General features: G+C 37.2%; 1 long non-coding RNA gene across 1 annotated transcript in view; it reads left to right on the top strand.

Annotated features, from left to right (window-relative positions):
• Nucleotides 1–6,816: 6,816 nt before the first annotated feature.
• LOC141379072 (uncharacterized) overlaps nucleotides 6,817–22,470 on the top strand; it is a 51,600-nt gene continuing 35,946 nt past the window's right edge. The window contains exons 1-2 of the long non-coding RNA XR_012395040.1: nucleotides 6,817–6,903; nucleotides 7,286–7,900. This is a non-coding gene — a long non-coding RNA (uncharacterized lncRNA). The remainder of the gene's footprint in view (nucleotides 6,904–7,285; nucleotides 7,901–22,470) is intronic.

Raw genomic sequence — 22,470 nt, 5'->3', positions numbered from 1 at the left:
AGAGATTCATTAATGTGTTCCTACTTTTAATATAGACTACCTCCAGGGTTTGACATTAACACCCACCAAATGCCAGTAGATTTAAGCTGTGGCGGGTTAGACAGACACTCCCACTAGCCCCTTTGGCAGGTTAAATATAATTTTTTTAATTCTAGTTTACTTAAAAGTCACACAAATGCAATACAACAATACAAAACTCCCTAAAACCCAATGTTTGCTCATGCGTGCTTGAGCAGCATGACACAACATTAAAAAAGTTAAATGAATGAGGACAAAGCTCCCAGTCGCTTTGCGTGTATTATTTGTTATTTGAACTTACTGTATAGCACCTGGTAAACTATGCATATATTTATTTGGGTGGTCAGAGGGGTTTAAAATAACCTAAATCAAGCAATACTTAAACATTAAGTAATTTTAGCATGCCAAAGTGAAAAATTGTGGCTAGTGAAAATGCAGAGTGGCTAGTAACTTAGGCCCTGTTTACACTAATGGTTTTAGTTTGTAAACGCATAAGTGTTGCTACGGTTACGCAATCCATCCACACTACGCCAGAGTTTTCAAGCGCCGAAAACGGAGCGTTTTGGAAACGCTGGAGAGGCCGTTTTCATTTTGAAACGCTGCTGGTCTGTCTCAGTGTGGATGGGGGAAAACGCAGACATCTGAAAACGGAGGCAGGCTGCTGAGATTCGCTACCCGATTGGGGCTTTTGTGTCATTGCGTATCCTTCCCTTATTAGTCAAGCCCCTATCACATGACTATAACACATGGCTTTAGCCCTACTGGAAAACGACAGACCAGCCATCACTGTAAACAACATGGACACAGAAATGGGAGCGTTGTTTACACTATTGTCTGTTTTAGTCATTTTTTTAGGCATTTTTAGCCATTGTGCAGTTAAACTCTGCCTTTCTTACTACAGCAGCTGCATATATTCTCTAGAACGCGCATGCCCAGAGTGCGCAAATGGTCCCGTGATATACATTTTTGGTGGCATAGTGTGTACGGAGATATGTTCAGCGGATTGTTTTTGATCTAAAACGTTTTCAAACTAAAACGCATTAGTGTAACCAGGGCCTTAGAAAACTAGCCATAGTGGCTGGTAAGCCAAAAGGTTAATGTTGAGCCCTGATCACCTTTGCCATCATCTACTGCTCACTTTTTCAATATTCTAAAACACTAATAGATTATTAACACTTATTTCATTCTTAAAACTCTAAATTAAAAAAAAAGTATAAAACATATTTTTTTATGTTTTATTTTTCATTAAATTAGTTTTTTTAGAAATGCTTAATAATTCTTAATATTGACACAATTCTTTTTTTATGCCCATTATCAGTAATAATAATCAGAGTTGCACAATATCAAACAATGCAAGATTTAGTTTTTCAGATATTTTTATATATAGCAATATTAATACATTTTCACAGATGTCTGGAATAGCTCAATTTGGAAATAATTCTAAATAATAATACTAAAATGATTTTGTGGGGTAGCACCCCATATTGCCTGGAGCTCAGACGTGTACATATACTGCTGAAGTGCATGCCAGAGTGTGTGGTCACGTGATGTGTGTTTTCAGCGGTATGGAAAGCTGTTGAGAAATGCTAGGGAAAACACAGTGTGGATGTGGATCGTTTTCGTTCTAAAATGTCATTGTAAAACATTGTTCCTACACTAAAAAGACGTATTAGTGTAAACGGGGCCTAATTAATAAGACGTATTAGTGTAAACGGGGCCTAAGTTTTTGCGAACGTGTTGCTGCTGCGAAGAGGGCGGGGTGGAGGATCACGATGCCGGCTCAGCATCGTGTTGTCTATCCGCCATCGACGATGGATGATGGCATCGTCTATCGACTTAACCTTAGTTTGCAAGTCACACTGATGTAACAGTCAACAGAGGATTCCACTTAGTCTTAAAGCCTTTTTCGAATGGGATATTTTCACAATCTATAGTGATGGAGCAGTCAAAATAGAACAAATGAGCTCATGTATGTGACAAATTCTGGACCTTTGTCATTAAGGATTGGGTCTTTCGAACCACCCGAACTCCCACACTGGCTACGGCCCTAAATATAAGTGACTTTGTTTCCACCAACACCAGAGTCAGCAACATATACCTTAAAGAAGAACAACCCCAATCTCACATACTGTATTAACCTGTCCTGTATATTTTCTGACAGCCAGCAGCCTTTGTCTTTTAGCATCGTTGTCAAAGCTTTATGGCTCTGTGTGATTCGTGACTCATATCAGCAGAGGAGAGAATTAAACCATATCTAAAGTATGCTAATCAGAAGCTATTCAGTAGGTCTGCACTCTCAAAAGTGCAAATGGTTCCCAGGACATCCAGTGACATTTAACATCACCCTCACTAATTTGTGCTTAATAGGCAAAAAGTGATTAGCATTAACGTTAAAGACATTTCATACATCCCCCTTCCCCATTAATTTCCTTCTTTTTCTTTTTTTTTTACTGATACTTAACAGTTGATGTATGTAGCTGGATCCTAGAGCTTAAACTAATGCTACGCTTTTGGCAGAAATCCTTCAGAAGTATTGCAAGAGTACCAGTATAGTCTATTCTGTGACAAAAGGACAAAATAGCAAAGAGAAACAGAACCTTTTTTTAAAGAAGCCGTTTAAAGTAAATCCCATAATACAGAGCCCGGGATATCAGTCAGACGCTCTTAACAAACCGTCCAGTGTTCGACTAAAGCGACTAGCACGGGATTAGTCAAAAGAGCTAATTTTACTGCTCTTCGAGTTCGCCCAACAGATTCGTGTGTCATTTGTTCATCTAGACAAGCAGAAGTTAAGATGAATGGACTGGCGAGGTTATAAACAGTCTCGTGTACCATTTATAACTCCCTTGTCCTCTTCTGTCAACGGTGGTCTCAAAGCTGGTGGCGCAAAGATATCTAACAATGCCCTAGAACTGATGTTCTCAAAGTCAGAGTGGTGTAAGGACAATGGTTCAATCACTTCGCCTTCAACACAAACAACTCTTCAACCTTCCGTACACTCATGGGAAATGGGCAGAGCCAATGATGACGGACAGTCCAATCTTCCAACCAGACACCCCTAAGAAGGACATGACTCTGGCCCACTACCTTTGGCCCAGCCGGAGCTGAAGGTGATAAATGTATATTGGCAAAGTGTCTGTGCCAATGCTATTAGCCTGAAGGTTTAAACTCTTGTGTAATTTTCTTTAGGGACTTCTTTATAGGCACGGCCCGCAGTATTGGCAACTGTGATAGGAAGACTCGACTCTCTCAGACCAAGTGGAGTGGAATTTCTGATTAGGCCTCTTCCCATGCGTTGAGTTGGTAATGAGCGGGAAGAAGGAGGAACAATCACTAAACAAACAGTGATGTTAACAATAGCATAAGTAGATAAGTAATGCTGATGTATTTAACTAGATGTTTAGTGGACACATGATGAATAGCCTCTGGCAACAGAACCAACCAGGCTCATTTTGTCTGTCTTTAAAGCAAGTTGTCCACATTCCAGGTGGAATCTAAATGGTTTTCAAATACTGTACTGTAAAGTAAAACTTTAAAATAATGCTGGGTTGTTTCAACTCAAATTTGAGTGAAATTTGGCAAATTCAACCCAAACTTGTTGCTTTTTAAAATGCTATTGGCTAGGTTAAGGGAAAGGGTAGGGTGAGGGAATCGATCGGTTGGTCAGTCAGAAAGTCAGCCAGTCGACAGCGGCCTCTGGTAGATTTACGTAAGAACAGCAGATGCGAAATGTGAGATACTTCTGGTACGTATGTAATCAGAATGATCCTAGGTTGAAAATACAACATTTGCAGAACCTCTTTAATTTCAAACACTGATTGGTCCCTAATTTGACACCATTGGCCATTATAGACCCTTTTTACAGTGATGACACATTTAACGATAATCAGAATCTTGATTCCTTGAAAGTTTTTAATATCTTTTTTTTATTATTAATATCTAATTTATAAACCTATAGTTTACATTATATAGGCGATGCAGTGGCGCAATAGGTAGTGCTGTCGCCTCACAGCAAGAAGGTTGCTGATTCGAGCCTTGGCTGGGTCAGTTGACGTTTCTGTGTGGAGTTTGCATGTTCTCCCTGCGTTTGCGTGTGTTTCCTCCGGGTGCTCTGGTTTCCCCCACAGTCCAAAGACATGCGATAAAGGTGAATTGTGTAGGCTAAATTGTCCAAAGTGTATGAGTGTAAATGAGTGTGTATAAATGTTTCCCAGAGATAGGTTGCGGCTGGAAGGGCCTGCACTGCGTAAAACCTATGCTGGATAAGTTGGCGGTTCATTCCACTGTAGCGACCCTAGATTAATAAAGGGACTAAGCCGAAAAGAAAATAAATGATGAATGAGTTTACATTATATAATCTTTGCATCAAATTACAAAAAAAAAAAAAAAAAAGAATTACAGCTTATGTGAAGTTCTTCTATAATGTATTGTCTATGTTCAGAACAGTAAATTTGATGTTATTCTCTCTTTTGGCTGCCGTTATCAGTCTTTACAATTGTTTCCTTTTTTAAAGTTGTGAAAAAAAAATGTTTTTTTTGCTTTGTTTCTTGTACAGATATCTACCAATTCTTATATCAAGAAGCATTTGTCTTGTTTTCAGAAATAATAAGCCAATATTAAGTGAGTATTTCCTTTAAAAAGTTAAATCTGCCAATGGGATAAGCACAATTATTACATTGTATTACATACAATTATGATTATTTTGCTTGTTTTAAGGAAAACCCAACTTCATTTTGGCTTTTTTTTTTTAAAACAAGACAATATTTTGCCTGTCTAGAAAATTCTTCTTGATTTAAGAGTTTTTAAATCTGAAACAAGACAAGAAAAGCATTTTTTTGCAGTGTAGTGGAGTTTTACTTTTATTCTTTAAGCAAAAAGGACAAAAAAAAAAAAAAAACATATATAGCTGTCGCCTCACAGCAAGAAGGTTGCTGGTTCGACCCTTGGCTGAGTCAGTTGGCGTTTCTGTGTGGAGTTTGCATGTTCTCCCTGCATTCGCGTGAGTTTCCTCCGGGTGCTCCAGTTTCCCCCACAGTCCAAAGACATGCGGGACAGGTGAATTGATTGGGTATAGGCTAAATTGTCTGTAGTGTATGAGCGTGAATGAGTGTGTGTGGATGTTTCCTGGAGATGGGTTGCGGCTGAAAGGGCATCTGCTGCGTAAAAAAGTTGGTGGTTCATTCCGCTGTGGCGATGTCAGATTAATACAGGGACTAATATATACATAAAAATACATAACTGATGACTTCCAGAGATACCCGAAAATGTGAAATGGGTCCAATTTATTTTTCAGGCTGTAATGTTTTCTTCATGTGACAGCAGGAATATTGTACTTTCTACATATAAAGCTGTGAATATGAGCTTGTCAACTGCTTTGATTATGGAAAGAATACATTTCATATTGGTTGACAAACATCTAAACTTTCAATGCACTATAAGGACAGATTATAATAATCTGAAATTTCTGTTAAAAATATTTCGTTAAAACATATCCATTTTACTGTTAAAAATTATACACAGTACAACACACTACTGTCAAAAAAACAACAATGCAATTTTCACTATAGAACATAAACAATAAATACATATAAATACAAGTACAGCTGCAATCATTCTAAAAATATATGACCTGCCCAATACAGAAACTCTTGTATCAAACTCAAGTATTTTCTTTCTTTCTTTCTTTCTTTCTTTCTTTCTTTCTTATGCAATTTATGTCCAATTTATGGGATGAAACAGCAAAACAAACAGCAATAGTTTGATTTTCACATTATTATTATTATTACGATTATTATTATTATTATTATTATTATTATTATTATTATTAGCATTTTATTGCTCAAAATTACTGGTGCGTCATATATTAATGTATTCCCTTAACGGAATGTTCATGTAAAGGTGTCTAATATTTAATTCTCATCCCATAAATGCATTTTTCTATATGCATTCTCTCAAAATTGTCATAAATCCAAGATTTTATTCTCACTCCACTTCTCGTTTACAAGGAACAGAAGCAGACTTTGTCAGTCCTTAGATAAATACCCGCAAAAAAAAAAAAAAAAAAAAAGAAGAAGAAGGGGGGTAAAAACGAAACCTGAGTAATTTGAGTCTTTTGTAATACACTTGACAATCATGCTGGAATCTTTCACCCCAGAAATGCTAATTACTCACAGCGGGAAACAGTTATGGAGAAGGGCGCAGGAGTTTAATGTATTCCAGTGTTGCCGTAAAGTCGACAAAGCGGAGCATTTGCGTGCTTCTCCTTTGCCCAAATACCTTAAGCCAAATGCTGAAGGATTATTGTTAATGGGAGAACCTTTAATGAGCCAAGAGTGACTTTATGAAGGTGAACTGAACCTACGGCTATATAACTACCATCATTGCGCTAGAGTTTTTACACGGTTGTCTTCAGCGGATTAAACGCTCCCTAAATGACGTACATTATATTGCTAAGCTGAAGTTTATGAAACAAACATGACGCTCGAACTTCTTAAAACATTTTCCAGCCCCAAATAGGTTTTAAGTAAAGGGATATGAAATTTATAATGTCATAAGAAACATAGTTTCGACTTACCAAGAAACTTTTCAAGCAGGCTAGCCTTTTGAACTGCATATCTTGAAACTTGACAACAGCTAAACGTTTTGTATTTAAATATTTAAGTCAGCAAACCTAAAATATTTTTTGTAGTATTTGATATTTCCTCAAAATAACCACCAACGTCTTATTGACAGTTAGGAAGGCAACCAGGAGATGGCGCGCTACGGTAAGCAGAGAGCCCTGAAGCGGCTTATTTGAGGGCTGGAGGTTGTTTCAGTCAAAACTGCCTCTAGAAATTTCTTCTCAGAGAGGTCAGGATTCGCTTCACAGTTTACAAAAAAGCACAGGTGAGTTGTTTTATTTCTTTTTACTTGTGTCTTTTGTTGCACTGTTTAAAAATGGCTTAATGTTTCCAAGTTTTTAGGCCTATTCACCCTTGAATGATTATACATCTTTGAGTTTCTTTCTTGTGTTGAACACAAAATAAGATATTTTGAAGAAAGCTGAAAACCTCACACCCATAGCAGATAGAAAATAAATACCTATAAATGATGACTGAATTTTCAATTCGAGTGAACCATCCCATTTAGCCTACTTTTAATTTTAATTTGTTGTCACCTCAAAAGGAGCTTAATTTTTACATTTGAGTTTGTAGGATGTCATTTTGACCATCCAAGCTTGTCGTATCTTCTTTATTTGTCTAAAATCTGACTGTCTATGCCATCCTAGCCCCCCCTTTACCTCCCAGCCCATGCTTCTTCACCACAGCGGATGGAGGAATCCAGCGGCGGCGTGTCAGATCGGCTGAGCGTCAGCGTGTCAGGACCCAGCTCACTGGCAGTGTCAGTCAGACATGGGTTTAACAGACACGGATCATAGACGGCCCTGCCAGCTAGAGAAGACCGTGAGTTCCAGCGCTCAGGGCTCAGGGAGTAGATACCGTTACAGGGGCATATGTTCTTTGGCAGCCCAGTCAACTCAGACACTCGCCCTCTCTCTTGTTGACTCAGCCAGCTGGTGGTAGAAGAGATGGGCAGCCGGCTGATTAGAATGACAGGCATCTTGCTCAGTGAAAGGCAGACTGAGAGGCCAGGGCCTCACACACACACACAAACACACACGCACGGGACTCATGTAAACCCAGAGCGAGCAAAAGGGGGAGACAGAGAGGACGAGAGAAAGAAAGGGACAGAGGGGCAGAGGCCTCACACATAGCAGAAGCTACACAAATACAGGGCTTAACAGCGGGTCAGCGGAGCGGACGAAAAACAAGGAGAGAGAGACAGAGTCCTCACATGCCTCTTTTCATCAAGATTCGACGCGACGACTCTCCAAGACACTGAGGTATTTCGGTATAGCCAACTCTCCCAATACATAGCTCAGTTTTTAGCAAAAACTGTAGCCTCGGCGCAATGTATTGTCAGCAAATATGGCACAATAAATGTATATCACTTGGTAAGTAAGCCATTTGTGTCAACTAAAAGCTGGGCCGTTCTCCTGTCGCTCTGATAATAGGCACTGTAATTGATCCCACATCGGGTTATTGATGTCTGGATCAATTAGCCTTAAACTGGCTATGTTCGAGGTATTCATTTTAGGAAACAATCTGCCTTTATAATACTGCACATTAATCATTAGTAAATGCCACTTAACACAAGGTTAATTACACTCTTAACGACTCTCATAACCATTTTGAAGCTGAGAGCTCTTGTATGTGTAATTTGCTCGTCATAATCTCAAGCATAGTACATTTTAAGTGGCTGATTGATGGACAGGAAATAGAATCTGCCCATCGTTTTAAAAGATAATAGAACACCTTATACAAGGAGGTCAGACTGCGGGAACAGACGGCAGGTAAAAGAGGGAGTTCACACTCATGTTGCAATTGAAGTTTTCAGGTTTCAATTTTAGAAATGTCATAGGTAAAATTGAAGGCATAGAACTTTTTTTGTCAGTCATTCCTCAACTTGCAGTCATGGAAAACCTGGAAATGTCATGGAAACTTTAAGAAATGGTGCTTTCCTGGCCTTGAGTACAAATACAGTTAAAGTCAGAATTATTCGCCCCACTGTTTATTTTTTCCACAATTCTTGTTTAATAGAGATTAAAAAAAATTCAACACATTTCTTAACATAATAATTTTCATAACTCATTTCTAATAACTGATTTATTTTATCTTTGCATTGATAAATAATATTTTATTATATATATTTTAAGACACTTCAGTACAGCTTAAAGTGACATTTAAAGGCTTAACTGGGTTAATTAAGTTAACTAGGCAGGTTCGGGTAATTAGGCAAGTTATTGTATTACAATGGTTTGTTCTGTAGACTATTGAGAAAAAATATATATATACAGCTTAAAGGGGCTAATAGTTTTGACCTTTAAAAGGTGTTTAAAAAAATGAAAACTGCTTTTATTCTAGTGTAAATAAATTAAATAAGACTTTCTCCAGAAGAAAAAATATTATCAGATATACTGGGAAATTTCCTTGCTTAAACATTATTTTGGAAAATTTAAAAAGAAAATCAAAGGGGGGAATAATAATTCTGACTTCAACTGTGCGCGTGTGTGTGTGTGTGTGTGTGTGTGTGTGTGTGTGTGTGTGTGTGTGTGTGTGTGTGTGTGTGTGTGTGTGTATCATCATTGGTCCCACTTTATATTAAGTGGCCTTAACTAATATGTACTTACACTAACATTAATAATTTGTTACAATGTGCTAATTGTGTGAATACATTCTTGATTAAATGCATCCATGTAATTATATATGTAAGTATTATTATTTTTTGCAATTACATTCATAATAACACTGTTGACCATCCCTTTCACATAAACCCACCCTTAAACTTACCCACACGCCCAAACCTTTCCCTAATCTTGCCCATATCCCACCTCAATAGCACTAGAAGTGTTATGCGATAAAATATTAACAAATTAAGTACATTGTATTTATATTTTATGTAAGTACATAGTAGTTAAGGCAACTTAATACAAAATGGGACCAGATATGTTATGTATTTAAATAGTAATATATATATATATATTTAAATATTTTATATGATTGGTTGGTTTGAATTGGTTTGTTACAATAGGTTGACCAAATCAAACTGAATCAAAATGAAATTTTATTACAAATAGCTGTGAATTTTCTGAGCCAAGGTCTATAAGTGGTTTTCCAGCAATGGAAGCCAAATCCATCCTTTTTGTTTTTCTAAATTTGCTCTGCCATGAAATATATTATTGTGTAGACATTTCTATTGATGAGCATTAAAAATGAACAATAATAAAATATAATTAAAATAATAATAACGCATTTGTATATATATAAAATAAATAAATAAATAAATAAATAAATCAAACTGATAAAATATATTTTCCAGTAAACAAGAATGACTTGATCGGAAATCCTGGAAAGGCCATGGAATTGTCAAGGCATTTTTCCAGGTATGGAAAAACATCCATCCATAATGAATAACTTTTTTTTTTTCCTAATTATGCTCTGCATTCTGTTTTACTGGCTAGATCATGTCATTGTTAAGCTAGCCAAAATGCTTGACTTGTGACCAAATCATTCTTTTTGAGCCATTTGTTTTTCAATTATTTACAAATCACTCTGCTTGATTCATTTACCATTTTGTCTAATTCAAAATAAAGTACATATATTAAAAAGAAAGCACACACACACACACAAAACATGACTGGAAAAGTCCCAAAGAAGCTGATATACAGTGGCATAAAGTCATCAGTGTTAACCAAATCAGGATAAACATGCAATTGATTAATAATCCTTAATAAGTAGTTCAATTTATAAATACATATCTTATATTTAAAAATATACACAGAAATCAAAAATGTCTCGAGGAAGCTTATATACTACTATAATAATATGCTACAATAATAATAATACATTTTGACTGGAAATGTTTTGAAGAAGCTGAAATGCTAGAACACATTCATCAATATTAACCAAATCGGGATAAAAATACAATATGCCTACATAAAATCAATAATAATAATAATGATGATGATGATGATGATGATGATTATTATTATTATTATTATTATTATTATTATTATTATTATTATACCTTTCAATACGTAGTTCAATTTATGAACACATACATTAAATAAAAAAACAGAAAGTGACTAAAAATGTCTTGATATACTAGAACAAATTCATTAGTTTGAACTGAATCGAGATGAAAATCTAATATGCCTACATAAAATCAATCATTCATTTATTCATTCATTCATTCATTCATTTTTTTTTTACTAAATCCCTTTATTAATCAGGGGTCGCCACCGAGGAATGAACCGCCAACTTATCCAGCTTGTGTTTTACGCAGCGGATGCCCCTCTAGCTGCAACCCATCTCTGGGAAACATCCATACTCACTCATTCACACTCATACACTATGGACAATTTATCCTACCCAATTCACCTGTAGCGCAAATCTTTGGACTGTGGAGGAAACCGAAGCACCCGGACGAAACCCTCGCAAACGCAGGGAGAATATGAAAACTCCACACAGAAATGCCAAATAACCCAGCCGAGGCTTGAACCAATCAATAATAGTAATAATACTTCACAATATGTAGTTCAACTTACAAATACACAGATTATATTAAAGAAAAAAAAAAACACATAAAGTGACTGGAGATGTCTTGAAGAAGCTGACTAGAACAAATTCATCAGTATTAACCAAATCGGGGGCGTAATGCAGTGGCACAATAGGTATTGCTGTCCCCTTACAGCAAGAAAGTTGCTGGTTCAAGCCTTGGCTGGGTCAGTTAGCATTTCTGCGTGGAGTTTGCATGTTTCCTCCAGGTGCTCCGGTTGTCCCCACACGTCCAAAAGACGTGGTAGAGGTGAATTGGGTAAGCTAAATTGTCCGTAGTGGATTAGAGTGTATGGATGTTTCCCAGTGAATGGTTGCGGCAGGAGGGGCATCCGCTGTGTAAAAACGTGCTGGATTAGCTGGCGGTTCATTGCGCTGTGGCGACCCTAAATTAATAAAGGGACTAATCCGAAAAGAAAATAAATGAATGAATAACCAAAATCTGGATGCAAATCTAATATCCCATCATATAACCAATAATAGTCATAATACTTCACAATATGTTGTTTAATTGATGAATACATAACCTATGAAGAAGCTGATATACTACAACAAATTTGTCAGCTTTAACTAATTGATAAATACTTCTTAATATTATATTCTAATTATAATCTAATCATAATATTTTATAAAAAAAAAAAAAAATCACAGAAAGTGACTGAAAATGACTTCAAGAAGCTGATATACTAGAAAATAAAACCATTAGTGTCAACCAAACCAGGATGAAAATCCAGTATGTTATTATAAAACCAATAATAGTAATTATACTTCACAATATGTAGTTCAATTTGTGAATGCATAGTCTCTATTAAAGAAAAAAAAAAACACATAAAGTGACTGCAAATGTCTTAAAGCAGCTGATATACTAAAACAAATTAATCGGTATTAACCAAATCTGGAAGAAAATGTAACTGATAAATACTACTTAATATTATCTTTTAATTACAATCTAATCATATTATTTTATAAAAAAAATAAAATAAAAAAAACTGAAGCTGATATTGAAAAACTTCATTATTATTAACCAAATCAGGATGCAAATAATATGCCATCATATAACCAATAATAGTAATAAAACTTCACAATATGTAGTTTATGAATAATAATCAGAACTAGAATTGTACATTTCCTAAAGGAAATGTGAATGGGGTTTGCGTGGCAAATCGATGGGGTACAAAATGGTACTAAACTGGGCAATAGCACTGGAAAGGTAAGAAATGGTGGTTGCTAAGATGTTGCTAGGCGGTTGCTAGGGTGTCCTGAGTGGTTGCTAGGTGGTTGCTAGGGTGTTCTGAGTGGTTGCTAAGTGGTTGCTAAGGTGTTGCTAGGCGGTTGCTAGGGGGTTCTGAGTGGTTGCTAGGTGGTTGCTAGGCGGTTGCTAGGGTGTTCTGAGTGGTTGCTAGGTGGTTGCTAAGGTGTTGCTAGGCGGTTGCTAAGGTGTCCTAAGTGGTTGCTAGGTGGTTGCTAAGGTGTTGCTAGGTGGTTGCTAGGGTATTCTAAGTGGTTGCTAAGGCGTTGCTAGGCGGTTGCTAAGGTGTCCTAAGTGTTTTCTAAGTGGTTGCTAAGGTGTTGCTAGGTGGTTGCTAAGGCGTTGCTAGGCGGTTGCTAGGGTGTCCTAAGTGGTTGCTAGGTGGTTGCTAAGGTGTTGCTAGGCGGTTGCTAAGGTGTCCTAAGTGGTTGCTAAGGTGTTGCTAGGTGGTTGCTAGGGTATTCTAAGTGGTTGCTAAGGCGTTGCTAGGCGGTTGCTAGGGTGTCCTGAGTGGTCGCTAGGCCCTTACTAAGGCGTTACTAGGCGGTTGCTAGGTGGTTGCTAGGCGGTTACTAGGGTAATTTGGGTGGTTGCTAGGCAGTTGCTAGGGTACCTTGGGTGGTTACTAGGCAAGCCTCACATACATGCCTGATGAAATATTTATACTTAGTGAGCATTTCTAGCAAGTTACAGTACTTGGCTAGTCAATATTAGCATGTAGCTAGTCACTGCTAGCATGTGTAGCATATAGGAAGTTCCGTTTGCTAGCATGAGTCAAACGAGCCAATCCCCAAGTCTCTACGATGTTCTGATGCCGAGATATAGCTGTTGATGAATGGTTGCTAGGGTACTCTGTTTTGTTGCTATGGGCGAGGTTACAGAGTGAACTTGAATGTGGTTGGCTGTCCAAGTCAAATAAACCAACCCCCATGTCTCTATGATACTGCTATGCAAAGATATGCATCTAGGCCTATTTTAATGGCAGTCTATGGGACCAGTTTGGGGGCGTGGCTTGTGAGCTTCATTATCATATTGAGATGCTCATTGGTTGTCTTAGTCAGATGAGCCAACCCCCAAGTCAATAGGACACTGCTAAGCAAAGATATGCATGTAGACCAGTTACAATGGCAGTCTATGGGACCAGTTTGGGGGCGTGGCTTGTGAGCTTCATTACCATATTGAGATGCTCATTGGTTGTCTGAGTCCAATGAGCCAACCCCTAAGCCTATATGACACTGCAATGCAAAGATATGCATCTAGCCTTATAATAATAGAAGTCAATGGGATCAATTTGGGGGCGTGGCTTGTGAGCTTCATTATCATAGAGTGATGCTGATTGGTTGCCTGAGTCAAATGAGCCCACCCCCATGTCTGTACGATACTGCTATGTAATGTTATTGATGTGTGACATTTATAATGGAAGTCAATGGGATGTGCAATGGGACGTCCCACCCCATGTTAAGTCAATGGGGCAGTTATTAAGGGTCTTTAAGTGGTTTGGGGGGGCGTGGCTTGTGAGGTCAAATATCATATTGAGATGCTGATTGGTTGCCTAAGTCAAATAAGACAACCCCCAAGTCAGTATGACACTGCCATGTACTGTGATTGACATATGACATTTATAATGGGAGTCAATGTAATGAATGGGAATCAATGGGCAATGTAAAGTCAATGGGGACCACTTTGGGACGTCCTAGAGCCCCAGGGGTGCGACCTATACCCCCTTTCGGGGTATGTTCTCACTTAGGCTGCAACCCCCTACAGATGTTGTGAATCCCATATTTCTATGAAATTCACAATGGACGCAGTGATTGGTTAAAGTTCGGCTCCATGTAAAGTCAATGGAGACTTTGGGACGTCCTAGCTCCCCAGGGGTACAACATTTACCGCCTTTCGGGGTGTGGTTTGAAGCCTCCTATAACCCTTTCGAGATGTCGCGAATCCCATGTCTCTACGATATTCACTGTTGGCGCTACGGCGATTTCCGGGAATAGTATCTACGAGTGTCTAGAAAATGAATGGGAGTCAATGGGCCAATGTAAGTCAATGGGAGCACTTTGGGACGTCCTAGAGCCCCAGGGGTGCAACTTATACCCCCTTGCGGGGTATGTTCTCGCTTAGGCTGCAACCCCCTACAGATGATGTGAATCCCATATTTCTATGAATTTCACACTTGGCGCTATAATCTGTCAAAGTTGGGCGTAATGTTAAGTCAATGCGTTTTGGGGGGTGGTTTTGGGGCCCCTGCGGGGCCCCAAAACCACCCACCCCTTACAAAAGTCATAGCACACCATTCCCGATAAAGCCGCACGATTTGAGCCCACTTTCAAGGGTCTGGGACGAAAGCTGCGGGACTAGTTACGCGCCGAAAAAGTGTACGGAAGAAGAAGAAGAAGAAGAAGAAGAAGAAGGAAGAAGAATAATAAACCACAATAGTAAGAATGGACTTTGCCTATGGCAAACCCCATTAATAAACTATTTTTCCTTCAAGTTATTCACTGTTGGCTCTTCAGAGTTGCCAAGCAACATAGTAACTTGGCATATTAATACAAAGTGCGCAGTCGCAGGTGCTACTCGTCCAATTAAACTCAAAAGTATTAGAAATATGCATAAGACCTCATGTTTACTTAAGCTTAAATAAGGTCACAGCTCACACATGTCCGACTCGTAATCTGAAGATTTATCCACATTGCTTATTGACTGTGGCACTGTTTCAGCTCGACCCAACTTCAGATGAAAACTATCGATTTAAAGTCAGCTTACTCTGGATTTCATTTGTTCGGAAGAGCGAGAGCTGTTAATTCATGGTAATAACACCATAAACAGGAAATGCTACGCCGTAACTTGTCCCGGGGACTCTAATGGCAGCAGAGAGTTAATCTGAAAAATATGTCCATGAATCAAAAGCAGATTGATCGACTCCTTCATTCGAGCAACACATTACAAGGGCACAGCAAGTCAGTGTACGTTTCACTTCCAGATTAACTACATTTTTAAAAGGTGCACCCGTGGTCCATGTCTCCAGGGTAAACCAGAAGAATGGCAAAGGGACAAATGAATTCTGGTAACCTTGATATTGTGGCGGATTCACGAAAAATACACTTGCATTCCTAGCATTTATTCCACCTGCCCCATTGCTCTCATTCACAAGAACACACTTGCACACACACAACTACATTCACACCTTGAATGGTTATATTTAAATTTAGTAAAGTTATGGGACAATCAACTTTAATATTTTTAAGCACCGATTGTTGCCAAAATCACAATTTTCAAGCATATTTCAGTCTATTTTTATACAGTTGAAATCAGAATCATTAGCTCCCTTTTGAATTATTTTTCTTTTTTAAATATTTCCTAAAAGTGTGTCTGATAATATTTTTTCTTCTGGAGAAAGCTTTATTTGTTTTATTTAGGCTAGAATAAAAGCAGTTTTTAATATGTTTAAAGCTATTTTAATGTTAAAATTATTAGCCCCTTTAAGCTATTTTTTGATAGTCTACAGAACACACCATCATTATACAATAACTTGCCTAATTATCCTAACCTGCCTAGTTAACCTTATTAACCTAGTTAAGCCATTAAAGGTCTATTTAAGCTGAATAGAAGTGTCTTGAAAAATATCTAGAAAAATATTATTTACTGTCATCATGACAAAGATAAAATAAATCAGTTTTTAGAAATGAGTTATTAAAACTAATATGTTTAGAAATGTGTTGAAAAAATTCTATTAAACAGAAATTGGGGAAAAATAAACAGGGGGCTATTTATTCTGGGGGGGGGGGGGGGGGGGGCTGATGATTTTACAATTGGATTCAACTGTACATTCATGATTCCTTAAATCATAGATCTTAAAGAATAGGAATTTGTTTTTAGCAGACAACAGATAATAATGATCACATTTTCAATGTTTCAATTTGTACAAATTGTACATTTTATCAATAAAATGTTAATCAGATACCCAAAATTGAAATCTATCATCATTTACTCATCCTTCACTTGTCACAAACCTGTTTGAGTTCCTTTCTTCTGTTAAACACAAACAAAGATATTTAGAAAAAAATGCTGGAAACATTTAACCATTGACATTCACAGTATTTTCTTTTTCTATAAAAGTGAGGGGTTACAGGTTTCCAGCATTAATAATAATAATAATAATAATAATAATAATACAAAAATAAATAAAAATTACTCAAAAAAGAAACTCCTAAAAATATGGAACAAATTGAGTGTGGGTACATTTTCATTTTTTGGGGGAACTATTTCTTAAAGAAGTTAATGGAGAGTTAATCTGAAAATCTATGAATCAGAATCAGACTGACCAGCTCCTTCATTCAAACTACAGCAAGTGAAGTCACTATATATTATAAAAAATAAAAATAGATGACAGTATCGAAAGATTATGGCAACATCAGCTTTTTTTGTTTGTTTTACTGTTAATCAGGTTTCAGCTATATTTTTTAATTTAATAAATGTAAATCAGTTTAAATGCTAAGATAAAATAAGTTGGAATAACGTGTATAGTTAAATTGATTCAACTTCATTTAAACACAGCAAAGTGCCTTTTAATAATGTGTGCATTTCACAGCCAGATTAACAACAAAATAAAATCTGCAGCAACGGTCCAATATTTTTGAATTTGAGTAATTCTGGTTGATTTTAAGTGGAGACTTAAACTGAAAAACATATCCATGAATAAATCACATTGAAAATCTTTCTTCAATCATGCAACTCAAGCACACAACAGGTCTCTGTAAAGATGAATAGGATTTCTTGTTTTTATGATGCTTAAAGTCATTTTAAACTAACCAGGTTTCAACTATATTTAAGTTATACAAAATATTACTCAATGTTTAAAGTCAGTATAATTGACGTAAATTGAAATGATTTATACAGTGCATCCGGGAAGTATTCATATCGCTTCACTTTTTCAACATTTTTTATGTTACAGCCAATTGTTGCAAATTTGTTAAAAATAAAAAATCTGAAAAATCGTATAAACACATTAATGTCATTTTATTAAAATATATATATTTTTAATAAATTTGAAACAATTTCAAAAAGTCTTTTTTTTTCACATTGTCATTATGTTTTATGATGTGTAGAATTTTGAGGACATACATTAATGTAATCCATTTTGGAATAAGGCTGTAACATAAAAAATGTTGAAAAAGTGAAGCGCTATGAATACTTTCTGGATGCACTGTATAAATAATTTCAATTGACGTCAATTATACTTATAATTATACGTATAATTTTTGCCCATTTCTCTTTGCAGTACCTCTCAAGCTCTATCAGGTTGGATGGGAAGGGCCAATGTACGGCCCTTTTCAGATCTCTCCAGACATGTTTAATAGGATTTAGATCTGGGTTCTAGCTGGGCCATTTAAGGACATTCACCGAGTTGTTGTGAAGCCATTCCATTGATATTCTGGCGGTGTGTTTTGGGTGATTGTCCTGCTGAAAGATGAACCGTCACCCCAGTCTGAGGTCAACAGCACTCTGAAGCAGGTTTTCATTCAGGATGTCTCTGTACATTGCTGCATTCATCTTTCTCTCTATCCTGACTAGTCTTCCAGTTCCTGCTGCTGAAAAACATACCCAAAGCATGATGCTGCCACCATGCTGACTGTGACTGTACGGATGGTATTAGCCTGGTGATGAGCGGTGCCTGTTTTTCTACAAATGTAACGTATGGCATTCACTCCAAAGAGTTGAATTTAAGTCTCATCAGAGACTAAATGCTGGTTCATTTCCAGCTTCTAAACTCATACATTTCCTATATTCTGAGAGTCCTTCAGATGCCTTTTGGCAAATTCCAGGTGGGGAAAAGCAGCAATATTTGTCAAACTGTAGAGTTTGCTCTGCTTGTTGCTGTATGTGGGTGGAGTAATACAAAAGGGTGAACGGTTAAGAGGCTGGACCAGTGCTGTTACTGGCAGAATATTGCACAGCTATCAGCCAATCAGATTCAAGAACCTAACAAAACTGTTGCATATTTACACAGTTGAAGTCAGAATTATTAATCTCCCTGAATTATTTCCCCCCTGTTTATATTTTCCCCAATTTCTGTTAAACGGTGAGACAATTTTTTTTTTTACACATTTCTAAACATAATAGTTTTAATAACTCATCTCTAATAACTGATGTATTTTACCTTTACCATGATGACAGTAAATTATATTTTACTATATATTTTCAAGGCCATTTTTATACAGCTTGAAGTGGCATTTAAAGGGTTAATAATTTTGACCTTAAAATGGTTAAAAAAAAAAAAACTGCTTTTATTCTAGCCGAAATAAAACATATAAGAGTTTCTCCAGAAGAAAAATATTATCAGACATACTGTGAAAATGTCCTTGCTCTGTTAAACATCATTTAAAAAAAGGAACAAAAAACAAGGGGGCTAATAATTCTGACTTTAACTGTACATATATATAATTTGGTCTGCATTTCACATCCAGATTAACTACATTTTTAAAAGGGTCACCCATGGTCCATGTCTCCAGGGTAAACCCGAAGCATGGCAAAAGGACAAATGAATTCTGGTAACCTTGATATTCTGGCGGATTCACGAAAAAATACACTTGCATTCCTAGCATTTATCCCACCCGCCCCCTCAATCTCTTTCACACACACACACACACACACACACAGACACACACACACACACACACACACACACACACACACACACACATACACACATGATTCAGGCCCATGTTCGCACCTTGCACGTTTTCATTATGTGAGGCTAAGTGGGCGGCACGCTAGTCCTCCCCCTCGCGCTCACTGCCATCTTTATATGATATTTTGGGTAATAATCACTGCTATCAGGCCATCCTCTCTTTGTTTCATTTCCTGTTCATCGGCAGGCACGCCGCCTCTCTCCGCTCATCCCTCTCCTCAGCTTTGTGTTGCGCGGGGCCTTTACAATAGAGAGGCGAGGCAGAGGAGGCGTTCGGTTGGCACAGCGTGTCATTAACTCTTTACTGTTGCCGAAGAGCCAGACAGCAATCTGACTTACTGCACACGATTACACCAGGCCCTTCTCCGCAGCCTAACAGTATTTATTAACATGTCCCTCCCTGTCACCTATCAACAGGTACTTAAAGGCCTTTCACCTCGTGGAGCACTTAGCCTGTGAGAGGAACACCTGTGTTAATGTGTCACTCCCAAGCTATTTCGGTGAGTTAAAAGGCAGCTATTGTTGCCGAATGATAGCACACGACCCATCGGTAACAATGGGGGAAAAGCAGGTGTACGAGCCGCTGCGATGATAGACTAACAAAACCAGATAAAGGAAGAAATAATAGATAATTGCTGATTTTAAACAGTGTTTTGAAATGTAAGGCGATCGAGTGAAACTTCAAGGCTGGGAAGTGCCACTCTCGAAGGCCGATTGTAAAACTGTTGTAAATATTTAGCAATGATAGGTAAAAAGGATAATGTTCATTCATTCATTTTCCTTTAGCTTAGTCCCTTTATTCATCAGGGGTCGCCACAGTGAACTGAACAACTTATCCAGCATATGTTTAACACAGCTGATGCCCTTCCAGCTGCAACCAAGTACTGGGAAACATCCATACACAGTCATTCACACTCATACACTATGGCCAATTAAGTTTATTCAGTTCGCCTGTACCGCATGTCTTTGGACTGTGGGGAAAACCAGAGCACCCGGAGGAAAACCACGCAAACACAGGAAGAATATACAAACTCCGCACAGAAACGCCAACTGACCCAGCTGAGACTCGAACCAGCGACCTTCTTGCTGTGTTATATATATAATGTTATAATAATAAAAACATTTTTTTCTATTGTTGAAAATACATCTTACACAACTGTTAGATTATTTGGTGAGCAATTTATTAATTTATATATTTTTTTACAATTACAACTAAAAATATTTGAATTTTGAACACATTGGCACATCAGTCTAAATTAAACTGATTAATTTACAACCCTGGCTCATACTGAAAACATATTGCTATATACATTTACTTGTTTTTTTTTTTTTTTTTGCAGTTTTTGTTTTCACAAATTCACCAGAGGCCGCTGTGTACGCTTTTTGAGATCTCAAATTTCTTTCATGAGTGGCATTCGTGCCTGATTTTCTGGCATAAATCCACCAGAGGTCGCTGTCAAATGACTGAATGACTGACCGACTGACCCGCCCTCGTTCTTCCCTAAACCCAACCGATACTGTTTTCAAAAGAACTGATTGACCCGCTTGCCCATGCACTTCCCTAAACCCAACCAATGGTTTTTAGCAATCCAGAAAAAACAAAAGCCCTCGTCTGTTTTTTACCATGTTTTCAGATTTTACCACATTCTCACCTTGTTATTTACTTGTTTATTTCATTTTTTTTGGCTTCTGTTTTTGTCTTACCTGCTTTCTGGAACCGTTCATTTCTGGACTCAAACCCCCTAATCATGGTCAATTCCTCTCTACTTTTCAAGTCCACCAATGTACATGTCGAGCTACTGGAGAAGTGAAGTTTAATATTAGACTAATTTCAAGAGGAGCATGTGCTCATGATTGACCCAGTTGACCCCTCACCCGCAAAAGGGAGGGAGCCCTGGACTCGTGGAGCCCTTGAACTCAGGACTCTATCCCTGGACAGTATGCCAAACAAGCTTTTTATAAATCACAAGCTATGTGTAAACTCTTAAAACTAGTAACAGTGGTAAAGCCGTCCATACGGAGGTAAGCGGTTAACTGGTAAGAGTGAAAAGAATCATACCACCCTGTAGCATTCATTTTAAAGATGAAATGCAGTTGTACGTACTTCAGGCTACATAATTCACGATTTCCAGAAATGTGTACAGTATAGGGCTACGTTTTCAGAATGAGCCTATGTTGTCATTTTATCAGTAATCACATTTAACTGTTCAAAAACTACGAAAGACTAGGAAACTGTCAAGGTCTGTTTCTAGGAACTGGAGAAAGAAAATCCATAATAAAATTAAACAATTTTAAAAGAATATTAATATTTTATGTACTGCGTTCTGTTTTACTGGCTAGCTTGAACTAGCCAAAACCAATGTTATCAAATAACTCTTTTTTTAGCCTAACTGACAGCTAATCAGAATCAGAGATGAGACAAAGCTTGTTGCTTTTCCCTCTCATAACAGATATTTTTAAAAAAGTAAACATTTTGGAAAGCAATTGCTTGTAACCTCTGAATAAATAGTGAGCACTATTAATAGCAAATAGTGTAACATAAAAGTACCTCATTTATCTAGCAAGTTTCATCATATTTTGCTTCGACTCCCTTGAAGTTGCAGAAAGCTAGATTCACTGTTATACAAGATACATTTCTTTAGCTAAATAGTTTGGATGCACTATACATGTAGCACGCTGTGGATATCTGCTGATTACAATTGTTCAACTACAATAAGAATAGCAAAAACTGAAACCTCTGAATATATATATATATATATATATATATATATATATATATATATATATATATATATATATTGTTCTATTTGGACAAGAATAAACTTTTACATAGTTGAGGGCATACCTGTAAGTGCATTGTGTGTAGTGTCATTTGGGACCCAACTCCCAGTATGTACTTTATATGTTTAATTCTTATGTGCGATGCTACTGCCGGCACATTAAACATAAGCAATCTGACCTCAGTACACAATTCTGTACACACACAAAAAAAAAAAAAAACACCAACCCAGACAATATCTTTATAAAAATCTTAATAAAAGTCACTTTTTGGAACTTTTAAGGTTGAAAGTTGATGGATGAAAGATTAAGGTCCTATGATACAATTAAAAAGCATCAATAAACGGGGAAATAAAAACACGAACCACAAAATATGAAGAGCTGTTAATTTGTGCAATAACACAGTAATAGAAGCTGTGAACCGACCAATAGAAGTTCATATGTCGAATGAATCACGCAACCATTGACTAAATTCTCCATCAGTCAAAATATTGAAAGTAGGAAGTAACTACTATGATTGATCGATAGCAATGACAGCTTAGGTCAAAAGACTTGACTGCTTTGTTAGTTTTTAGTAACTA

Source organism: Danio rerio, chromosome 19 (assembly GCF_049306965.1).
Source record: "Danio rerio strain Tuebingen ecotype United States chromosome 19, GRCz12tu, whole genome shotgun sequence".
Lineage (NCBI taxonomy): Eukaryota > Metazoa > Chordata > Actinopteri > Cypriniformes > Danionidae > Danio > Danio rerio.
The sequence above is the reverse complement of the archived record's forward strand: the minus strand, read 5'-3'. Positions and strand labels throughout refer to the sequence as shown.